Genomic DNA, 10,394 nt, shown 5'->3' on the forward strand with positions numbered 1-10,394 from the left:
ACCTCCCTCAGAAGTCGAAGAATTTTTCATATATGATTTTATGGCTATTCAACCAAAGGATCAAAAATTGAAAAATTTCCGACTACTTATTGGACAACTACATTGGCGACCACCCAACATTTCTGTCGGAGATGTGGGCTGCGATGAGTGAGAGTTTACAATTAACAACTAATGCTTGTGAATCGTTCCACTCGCGTTTTAATAATAATTTTTACCATGCTCATCCAAATATTTTCCATTTTATTGATGTTTTAAAAAATTTTCAAACTAAAACTTACATTAAAATTAATAGTGTCTGTAATAGTGAAAGTAATAGACTTAAAGATCCAAAGAGTAGAAAAAAAATTATGTTCGTTAGAAATAGGATACATGAGTATCAAACTAACTGTATCGATCGATTCCATTTCGTAAAATGTATGTCGTATTTATTTCAAAGTGATAAATAAACCCGATCAAGCTTAATCTCTAGACTTTTATTACCTGACTTTCCATTTACATTTCAATTACAACCAGCGTCCAAATCATGTATGCAGAAACAGGCAATTTTATTTTTCAGTGTCGAATTTTAAATTTAGCGTCCAAATCATGCACGCCCATTATTTTTTAGGTTTAGGGCATTCGTAATCCCAGGTACACACCCTTTACACAAGTAAGGCATGATTCTGGTAGCTAACAATAAACATCTTAACTCCGTTGAACTAGTTCCAGCACAGCTTCAGCATATCATTCTCTTGCAAAAATCACATGGGTAACCAAACACTTTACCGGAGTTCTTACGCTCTTTAAAAATGCAGTTTACTGAACACTTAAAACATTTGGCTTGCATTTTGTGGTTAGTTTTAGATATTTTTTAATTTACAAAAATTTTTGAATTTGCAATTATTAGGATATAATATAATATAGCAAAATAAATAGCAAAAACAATTTTTAAACAACAATATTTAAGAAATTTACAAAAAATATTAAAATTTTAGAACACTAAGTAAACAATGTACATATTCTTGCTGATTCCTTTTAATTGTACAATACGGCAGACAGAGAATACGCGAATAAAACCAGCATGTTACATGAATGAATAACCAAAATAATCTTATATTTATTCTAATAAAGAGCAAGAAATTTACAACCAAAAGGCATTAGACTATCATGAAAAGACTACCATATGGTCAATAGAGCACAGAGGAAACCCCTTCTTAAAGTTACGAATGCGTATCGAACCACTTCTACCGTGGCCCTACAGACAATCGCTGGTACGCTCCTAATTCACCTCTTAGCCAAAGAACGGCATATGTTATATGATAACCGGAACGGTCACTTACCTCAGGTAAGAGCGGCCGTACGAGAGCAACTACTTGCAGAATGGCAGAGAAATTGGGAGGCACAGACTACAAAAGCTCAATGGACCAAAACTCTAATCCCTGATGTAGTGGCTTGGTACAACTGTAAGTTTAAACGAGTGAATTATTATTTTATACAATTTCTGACCGGACATGGATCTTTTAGGTCCTACACATACGCTATCAAGAAAACCAACGATGACATATGCTCTACATGCGGCGAAAGGGACGACGCTAAGTATTGCATCTTCTGGTGTAATGGTTTCGCCCGCGAACAAAATAAGCTTCATAACAGGATAGGGTTGACAACGCCCAACAACATTCTAAGGGGAGCTATGATCAACAAGGAGAACTTCGAAATCATAATAGACCACATAACGGAGATCATGAAAAGAAAGACCATACTTGAAAGCGCTGAACAAGCTAGGTGAGAGAGGTTTTCTTTCTCGGACCACACACATCTTTACCTCACTTTTTTTGCTTTGAATATACCTATAGCAGGTACACCTGTTACCTACAAACAACCTTTTCTCCTAATTCTCTTTGACTTAATATACATAGAGCAGCTACACCGGATATATACGTCACACATATTAGAATAATAATTAAATAGACAACAATAGTAAAAAATTACTTACGCATATCTACTCCATATAACTTTTAATGTACTTTCCCCCCATTTTTGGTACTCAGCGACAAGAACTCCTTTAGTGCGAAAACTACAGTGGAAAACTAATCTGTCCTAATCTTGTTCCGGTAGGAACCAGTTTCCATATCGATAGGTAAACAGAGACACTAAAGGTGCAGACTTTTCTCTTTGTTTCATCTTCCTCTTCTTCTTAATTCTATAATAACATCAGTTTTTCGAACCCATTTCCCACTTTTCCTTCTGAAAAGGAATCAGACCTTCCCCTAGGTGTGTGCCATTATTGGGTATACATTGTAAAACAAGACCTAAGACCCTTCCAGACTGCGCGGGATGTCCCCATGTTTCGTTCTCTAATGAAATCGTCCGGGGATATTCAGCGTCAAAGAGGGAGTGGTTTTAGTTGGTAGGCGACCTGACAGGGGCGAACAATGGGGGCCCGGTTTTCGTGTGAACTCTGTGCCGTTCTTGTGTGGCCCTGCCTTTCTGGTTGAATCCAACAGTACTAGGGACACGTTCCCTAGTACTTTAATCCTTTATCTCTCAGCTATTAAGCCCTATAGAGATTTCTATATACAGATTCATCAAATAGCTTTGATTGTAGGTCGAATATAAAAACACTCTGTAAAAGCTTATGTGCAATGTAGGCGAAATTACATATTTTGTTTTTATTAAGTCAATTTTAATCGATTATATTAATTAAAATGTGTTAAATATATTAGTTTTAGAGTATAAAAACATGTGGAAAACTTGAAGAAATATTAGTTCTCATCAACTATTAAAGATGAAGTGTCACATTTTAGCTGTACTCTTGGTAAGTTTTTATAATTGAAACCACTGCAATATTTCAAATATTGTATTTTAAATTTGTATTGATTATTAACCAGTTTATTTTTTTTGTTAACAAAAATTATAATCAAGTTCTTAATATTTGTTTTCTTTTTTTCTACTGTTTTATTAACACGAAATTATTAAAAATTTTTGAAAATATTTGGTTTGAAAAATATTTATTATAAATTCCGTATCATCATTTACCTGTATACGTCCACTGCTGGATATAAGTCTCCCTCTGCTCTTTACATATGTCTCTCTCTTATGCGACTTGCATCCAGTTGTTGCTAACACGCTTTAGGCTGTCAGTCCTTGTGGTTGGTAGGCGACCTCTGCTCCGTATTTTTTTTTGTCTTAGCATTTACTCGACAATACGGTTTATCCATCGGTTGTCTCATAATTGTGCAATGTGTCCTGTCCAATTGCCAATTTAGCGACGTGATTTTTTTGATAACTTTAGCTGTTCTATGACGTATTTTTTTATTTAGTGTCGGGTATCTCACAGCTACACCCAATATCTGATGTCGCAGAGCCTGTAAGGTTTTAACCACGTGGGTTATACCATTTTAAAATCCAGGATTGATTTTTGATTGTGAGGTTAACCTCAGTTAAAGTATCTCCTCTTTACCACTACAAAGACAATCATGGAAATCTCTACCCTGGCTTGCTTTTATCAGATTTGATTCGGCAAATCCCTAATGGTTTCAAATAATGGTGGCAAGAACGATCACAAGGGAGATCAAAACATAACACAAAATTTAAATAAACATTTTATTTAAATAAATACGCCTACCACTATATTACAGTAAGTCCTGTACACAGTTGCTGAATACGGTAATAACAAATACTATCTAAACTGTAAAAAATATTGTCCAAAAAGAACACTTAACCTACCCTGCTATCTTCATTGTATCGCTGTTGGAGGAAAAATAGTTGATAGTAGGTATGATATAAGTCTCTTACTAGTTAAGCACATGGACGAGTACTTCACCATGCTTTGAGATCGAACCTGGTGGCTCTATCTCAAGTTTTGATCTCGGATGACGGAAGAGTACTGTACCATCTTTCAGATCGAGCCTGGTGGAATGCAAAGCTAATCCTACTATTTTTGTCCCATTATAAGAGACTCAAGTACTCGTTAAAACGACAAACATTTATATCGGAACGATTTTGCTACTGGTTGTAAGCTGGATAAAATTTAGCTGAATGGATGACGACGACAAGGTCTTGTTCTTTTCGGAACCAGATGGTTAAACATTTGAAGTTCCAAGAAGTAGGGATATTAATAAGAAAATTAAATGATGTATGAAAATTGAAATTTTGATACACCAGGAACATCGTAAAGTTAGTAAACAAGACTAAAATTAAAAACTAGAATTTTGACAATATAATAATTAATATTACGATATAAACATAACATATAAAAAAATTTAAATAAATAACATCAGAGAACAATCAGAAGATCCAGTGGAACTATAAAATACATTGAACTTAATCAAGAAAAATCAATGGATTACAGAAGACATTTTAAAATTGATGGAACAACGTCGACTTAGACGATAGACATCTACAGACGAGAATTAGAAGAGAGGTAAAACTAGTCAACGAATAATTTGCGAGAAAATTAAGGATGTAATATCTAGGCACGACATTTTTAATGTGCACAAAAAGGTAAAAGAAATAAGTAACAATTTTTAAAAACGAGTTCCCTCTGTACTATTTGACAATAACAACAAAATTATTGTAAATGAAAACGAAATAAGAAAATAATGGTAACTGTTTATATTAGAGTTGTTTTAAGATGACACGATTAATATTCTCGAATTGTATCCATTTGTACAGACAGCCCAGAAATTCTTAAATCAGAGGTAGACCAGGCCGTAAAAAATTCTTAAATTAGGACAGCTTGTGGTCCAGATGATACACCAACTGTAATTGCAGAATACTTTGACTTAATGAAAGAAATCACTTTTAATATACTTCCTAAGAGGATTTTTAATCCAGATGAAACCAGATTCTGCCTAGATTCTAGTCGTGTAAAGGTAGTAGGTGAAAAAGAAAAAGCTGCTCATCGAGTTAGAGCTGGTCTCGGCAAAGAAAATTTTTCTGTATTAACGGGTGGCATTGCTGCAGGAAAAAAATTACCAGTCCTTATTTTTTTTAAGGAATATCCAGGAATTACATATGGAATAACATATGGATGTAATATCTAGACACGACATTTTTAATGTACACAAAAGAGTAGATGAAGACCAAGAGGAAGATTTTTAACGTGATGGGCAGCCAAATGAAGACACTGGTGAGAAAATCTCTACATGAAGCCGTCCCTATGGCACAGGGTCGCAGCCAATGATGACAGCAACCTAATAATGTTTAAAGTATCACCATTTTCTGCCAAGGGTTCAAGAAGTGAACAGGATGCATTCCTGATCATCACGGTTACTTTAGCTGTATTTACAGCTACTCGAAGAAGACCTGCAGTCATCACGGTAAATGCGGTTCTTAGAGAGTATTATATTTTATAAAATTTTAATTTTTATTTGGTTTTATGCTAAAACCTGTATTTAAGGTCGTAAGTATGCTCAACTGCCAATTTTTCTCCAAAATAATACGGACTTAAATTGTTGCCAAGGGGATTTTCTATAAGTTCTTCGTTGCAAATTTTTTTGTGCGGTCGATAATATGTTCCAACTTAAGGGAGAAATAGGGACTAAGTATAATTGTTGAGTTATCTCGTTTATTACTAACTTAACAATACAAATTTAAATTACCAAAAATTGTCAGGTACTCCAACTCACTCAGATGGGACCATCTCCACATTGCGATTGAGGTGCTGCAACACAATGCGGTTAAACATCAAGTAGACGAATGCTCAATCATATCCTACAGTAACAGTCTGACAGATTTCTTAGTTGCGACTAAAAAGTCAACTGAATATATTTTCAACTAAATGTTTGTAAAAAAATAATTACCTATTATTATTTACTGATTTTAATGTATTGTCCTCTTTGTTTATACACAAAATGCAAATGTCGCCACATGCTAAATAAAATTGCCATGATAACAATTGGGGAAAAAATTTTATAAAACAAATAATTGTTACTATTTATTTTTATAATGTTTCTGTGTTCTGGTTCTTTTTTTACTTACGACGATTTAAATTTCATTAAACAATCTACAAATGGTTTTAGATTTATGTACATCCTTTTTGAACATATTATATATATATATATATATATATATATATATATATATATATATATATATATATATATATATATATATATATATATATATATCTGTGGTCTTTGGAAGACATATAATAACTCCAAAATGAGAAGGTTTCTTAAATCGAGCGCAATAAAATAAAAAACGAAATATATTGCATTAAATACTTTATTACGTGATATAAGAGATGCAACAAACGAAATATGTTTTAACATTTCTGTTTTTGATATAATGGCACATATCAAGTTTGTGTCAAAAATATAAAAATTTAAAAAGTATTTTAATGGAGTTAACAGTCAAAAAGGAGAGAACTTAAACTATTATTTGTCAATTCCTGTGTATTCGAAAACAGTGCTGTCGAAATATATGGTTTTACTTCCAAATTAAAACTTATGCGACGAAATTTTCATCACTGTCACTTGTATATTATGTGGTACTGGTGTGAGTGTGTTTAAGCGATTGGTAAAATTCATGATAGATTGGATCTATAAGTAGTGGATCGAAAGTATCTTTATATTTTAAATAGTCTATGGGTAGAGGATCATTATAAACTGGAAGTATCTGAATATTAGATATGGAAGTTAACTTGCCTCTTCTTAGCATGGAGATTGAAGGAAACGGTTCATCGGGATCTAATCTATATTTGAAGCCCATATCACTATCCTTTTTGTAATGTAGCCAAATATGCTATTCCAAACAAAAATATTTTTACCTTTATCAACAGTTCTTTTAATAAAATACGTTGTTAGAAGTTTGAAAAATCCAAAACAGTCAGTTCGTATCATAAACTTACGTCCAAACAAAGGCTCGTCATTTTAATTACCGATACCTAGTCCTGTGGAACTGAAATTGTGGCGTTTCTTTTTTCAAAAATCTCTCTATGGTAGCATGATCTGTATCACATTCTAAATGAGTATTACTAGGAACTAGGAACTAGAAAGTCCACAACTTTCTTTTATAGAAAGCCACACTAGTTTTGTTGTATAATGAAAGGAAACCTTATCCTGGTGTTGCTGGCGGTCATTTTTTAATCTTCGTTTTTCTTCTTTGGAGGCACAGCTTTTTATTTTCAGAAATATTGAATCACAGATTTTGCAAATGTCATTAGAGAGCTTTTTAAACTTTTTTGTAATACGAGAACTTGTATTATAAGCCATGTTTACCAAATACTCGATCGCATTTACTGCGTCATTCGCCTTGGAAAGATTTAGACAAATTAATACTGACTAAGTGTAACTAAATAGCTATCGATAGACCTAACACTAACACAATACAATCAACACGTTCGTGAATACGACCAAATGCCCATGAATAATTACGATAAGTACAAAACAACGAAAAAAAAGATTGATATTTTTATGTTATTTACCACTTACATGAAAAAAACTTTCAGAAAATCATACTTAAATATAATATTTATTTGAATCAAAGATGTTAAGTGGGACGTAGTATAAAATTACCAAAATAATTTGCATATTATTTGAACTAATCATAATAAAGTACCAATTATCAGATATGAACCAAAACGTTATTCTCTAGTTTTGTTTTCGGATACATGATATAAAATTTTAACAGGACTATACCAAATAAAATTTGAATATTAGGGACTTATCGATAATAAACCAAGCCGTAGCATTGCTTCTTATTATTCGCCTGGTTTCTTATTTGTTCCTTGCTGATTCCTCGTGTCTCTAGGATTGAGGTTACATTAGCATCCCATGTCTCCATTGGCCTGCCCCTTGATCTCTTGGTTTGTCTTCTGGCTTCCCATACTCTTTTAACTGGTCTTTCTTGATTCATTCTAACCATGTATCCATACCAACTTAGTTGGGCCTCTTCAATTTTCTTAATAATTGGTTGGACCTTAAGATGTTCTCTGACTGCCTCATTTCTAATCACTGTCAAACCTGGTCACCGTCTTGTATATGGTCACTTTGGCTTTTTGGGATACTTTTTTTTTTCGACAAAAACGTACTTTTAATTGCGTGGTACATCCGAGCAGCACTTTCTATTCTGGGACTTATTTCAGTTTATTCAGTTCCTCTGTTCTCTATTTGTACTGCCAAGTATTTGTAAGTATCGACTTGTTCAAGTCTATTTTCGTTAAGTGTTATCTTCGTTTGTTTTGTATTTTTTCCCCATACCATTACTTTCGTCTTCTCATTATTGATCCTCAAAATTCGTTTAATTAGTGCAGCGTTCCATACTTGTAAATTTCGTTTGAGTGCTTCTTAATGTATCCCAAATATCACTAGATCGTCTGCGTATGCACACTCTGAGATCCATACTGCTTCTAGATTTCTATGTCCGGCATACAATTTCAATGTATTTGCTCTAGTTTCTTTAATTATGTCATCCAACATAATGTTGAACAGTATGGGGCCTAGGACTCCTCCTTGACGTAGACCCTCACTTACTATGAACTTTTCGGATTCCATATTATTGGTTCTAATTCTGTTCCCTGTATGTCTATATATGCTCATAATGGTTTGCCTGGGTTTGATTTTTACACCTTTCTTTTTTAAACATATGTCAATCACCTTCCTTGGAGTACTATCAGATGCCTTTTCTAAGTCTATAAAGGCTTGGTATAACTCAGTGCTTCCGTACGTTTTGTATTAGTTTCTTGATAGTAAAAATGTGATCTTGGATAGTTCTGCCTTTTCTAAATCTACTCAGTGATTGTTCCAATTTAGAATCAACTTCTTTCAGAAAAAACGTCTTTTTACACATAATACTAAACTAAATCTATAATAAAACTTTCGCTTGTTTGATTTTAACGATTGTATTGTTGGACCTCATTAAACAAATTTTACCATTCTGTAAATATTACGTAATACATCGCAATACACAAATAATTTAATTACTTTATTTTTAGGTTTTTCTAAATGTCGCCGCCATCTGGCCAGCTCTAGCACATTCAAACGATGACTTACTAAGAAGTCTTTTACTAAAGATTGAAAATGAAAAAAAATTCCAAACCAAAAACAAATTTCATTATTACGACGATGGACTAAACGGGCTGGGTTTTGGCGGTCTAGGCAGTCTAAATGGTCCTTGCTCAGGGGGTGTATCTTGCCTAAATCTTCCTTCACCAGTTGCACCAGTACAAGTTCCAAACTACCCAGTATATACACCACCACAAGTAGGTTGTAGAATTGAATATGGTCAACGATTGTGTCCACCATATTATTAAAAACTATAATTACATAATTTATTAAAAAAATATTGTCAGACGAGGATACAAATTTTTAGGACTATCTTTTTAAAATAAATTTTATATCCAACTGTGTTTTGTTTAATTTTTACTACCCATAGGTTGTAGAATGTAGAAAATGGGGCGGCCAATAGAGCCTGATACACTGCGACCTTTGCAGATCTATTGTGTTTCCCCCTTATTTTAAAGCACTTCATCTAGCTTGGTCCTCTTAATGAGACTCAACAGCCTTGATAGTGGCCTTTTCATGTAGCCTGGTGCTTCCGGTTTTTCCTCTCCGAGTTCTAGAAACCGCATTCGTGAGAGACCTTCGCAATGGCACAGAACGTGTAGAGCGGTTTCCTCTTCGTCCAGACAGAAACGACAGGTGTCCTCTTCTGTCAGGCCTATGAGACTCAGGTGTCTATTGAGTCTACAGTGCCCAGTGAGCAGACCCACTATCATTCTGACAGTCCTGCGCCTGTGCGAAAGTAAGTCTGCTGTAAATTTAGCCGAATGTCCTTTGATGAACTGTTTGGCCTGCCTCTGTCCTGGTGAGTTGTTCCACCACTCAAGAGACTTCTGTTGCACCCATTTGTGTATGGCTGCCCTTTTTATCGTATTTGCGATTCCAAAGAAGGGTTCCGGACCAACCAGTGGCGTAGATGCGCCTTCTCGGGCCAATTCATCGGCCTTCTCGTTGCCACGATGACCCTTATGTCCCGGCACCCAGGCAAGTGTCAACCTGTTTTGACTTCCCACCTGAGAGAGGACATCCAAACAGTTCCATACCAGCCATGAATCGACCTGTACCGAACTGAGAGCCTTTAGAGCCGCTTGACTATCCGAATAGATAACGATGGAGTCGTTATCTACATTTCGGCCGATTAGTTCCATAGCGCACCTGTGTATAGCAGCTAATTCGGCTTGAAATACGGTCGCGTATGTTCCTAGACATACCCGGACTTCCGTCCTTGGTTTTATGCCATATATTCCAGCCCCCGTACCTGTATCCGTTTTGGAGCCGTCCGTATACCATATTGAGTTTGCTGTTAGCGGCGGACCAGTTTCCCAGTCCTCTCTTTTTGGTATTATAATTTGAAAATTTTTGTTAAAACTATACCTCGTAACCATTCGGTCTACAGGCATTCCTAGA

At 34.7% G+C, this 10,394-nt stretch overlaps 1 long non-coding RNA gene across 1 annotated transcript; it reads left to right on the forward strand.

The window, feature by feature from the left end:
• The first annotated feature begins 2,678 nt into the window (after positions 1-2,678).
• LOC140438664 (uncharacterized) lies at positions 2,679-9,330 on the forward strand. Its single transcript, XR_011950572.1, has 2 exons — positions 2,679-2,797; positions 8,921-9,330. It is a non-coding gene; the product is annotated as an uncharacterized lncRNA (long non-coding RNA).
• Positions 9,331-10,394: the final 1,064 nt, after the last annotated feature.

Source organism: Diabrotica undecimpunctata, chromosome 1 (genome assembly GCF_040954645.1).
Source record: "Diabrotica undecimpunctata isolate CICGRU chromosome 1, icDiaUnde3, whole genome shotgun sequence".
NCBI lineage: Eukaryota > Metazoa > Arthropoda > Insecta > Coleoptera > Chrysomelidae > Diabrotica > Diabrotica undecimpunctata.